The sequence below is a fragment of the Lithobates pipiens genome, unplaced genomic scaffold (assembly GCF_037356315.1).
Source record: "Lithobates pipiens isolate NorthernLeopardFrog02 unplaced genomic scaffold, aLitPip1_a1.2 Scaffold_27, whole genome shotgun sequence".
Taxonomy (NCBI): Eukaryota; Metazoa; Chordata; class Amphibia; order Anura; family Ranidae; genus Lithobates; species Lithobates pipiens.
In genome coordinates, this window is record NW_027507788.1 from 120,128,661 (window position 1) to 120,130,286 (window position 1,626).

General features: G+C 35.8%; 1 long non-coding RNA gene across 1 annotated transcript; it reads right to left on the bottom strand.

The window, feature by feature from the left end:
* Positions 1 to 342: 342 nt before the first annotated feature.
* Positions 343 to 1,266, bottom strand: LOC143933218 (uncharacterized). Its single transcript, XR_013263053.1, has 3 exons — positions 1,098 to 1,266; positions 810 to 985; positions 343 to 452 (listed from the first exon to the last, which is right to left on the bottom strand). It is a non-coding gene; the product is annotated as an uncharacterized LOC143933218 (long non-coding RNA).
* Positions 1,267 to 1,626: the final 360 nt, after the last annotated feature.

Here is a 1,626-nt window from a genome sequence, read left to right on the forward strand (position 1 = left end):
CTTGCCCTCATCAACATGGGGACAAGAAATAATGAAGTAAAGCCTCCATATAATAACTATTCATATAGAAAGTACCATCATCCAGTAATAATTCAAGGGGAAAGGAGGTAGATTGAAAATTGTAAAGGTAGGGGAGATGTGATAAAGAGCTCCCTATACCAATTCCAAATTCAATCATACCAAAAGCATGTTGGACTATACCGGTACTTGATTCGATACATAAAACTCAGAAAATATATAATAAAATAGTACAAAATTTTAATACAAGGAAAACATTTTTTCACAAACAAAAAACAATATATTGATACAGCGAAACATATTATATTTAAAAAGCTAATGTATCCCAGATTTCTTGTGTACAGTTACTCATAATCGAGTTCCGTTCTAGGAGTACATTTTGGAGATTCCTCGACTAGTTTCGCGGAATTTTATCCGCTTCATCTGGAGGTAGTCTAAGAATTAAAATATACATTAGAGAATTCATACACTTATACAGTCATGTAGATATATATCGCAAAATAAGCAAAATCAAAAGGAATATACAATTAAATTTACAGAAAAGAAGGGATTGTAGGGGAGTTTGTTACGAAGAACAAAAGGGGGGTAAAAAAAAAAAAAAAAAGGAAAGCAGACGTCCGAGTCCCCTCAAATTTTCTCACCCCGGCGGGCATGGGGGATATAGTGCACATGATGGAACATGGTAAAATCGGATATAAAAAAAACAAAAAAAAAAACACATATAATGTGAAAATTGTATTATATAACCATAAATTAAGAAAATAAAGTTAATCAAGACTATATAGCTGTACCTGACAAGGAAAATGTCTCAATCAAGAAATTGGCAGTGTGTGGATCGCCATCTTGAGGGTTTATGTTATCTGTAATTGCAGGGTATAGAGACTAATATATTCCCCAACTGTGCAAGGTTAGTCAGTGGGGATGAATGCTCCTCAGTTTCAGCAGTTCAAAGGCAGGCAAAATATTCCTGCAATAAGTATAAAAATTAAGTATATTATAAATGGATACATCAAGGAGCCACATACAATATGGATAGGTAGTGAGGTAAACCCTAATAGATCCAATAAGTGATCACATACCTGGTTTGCAGATGTCCTGAATAAAACTGAGGAGTAGCAAATTTCAATCCACCATATAGAGTGCAGACCCATAACTAGCGGTCAATCCAGACCGCTGTTATATGGGATCCCCAACAGGATGTGATGTCAGACAATCAACACCCTGTCAACACCTCCACACTGAACAGGTGGACTCCAGGAAGGCGTCACACAGGAAGTGTGCTAGGGAAGGGCGGAAGACAACAGATGTACTGATGTCTAGCCCTTAGAACCTGCAAGCCAAAATGGGAAAGAAACAACGGTGACTGCCCCTCCTGGCCAGGAGGTGTACATGTCCGCCAGGGGGAGAAAGAGGAAGGAAACGAACGGCTCAAAACCGAGTAAATTACAAAAAAAATAAAAAAACAAAAAAAAATCAGAAGAATACATCAAAAAAGTCTACGTAACAAAGACTCCAATAATACAATTATAATCAAGCAAAAAATATAATAAACAACATAGTAACCATATTGTATAACTCATATACATATATATAATAGATGAAAAAAAA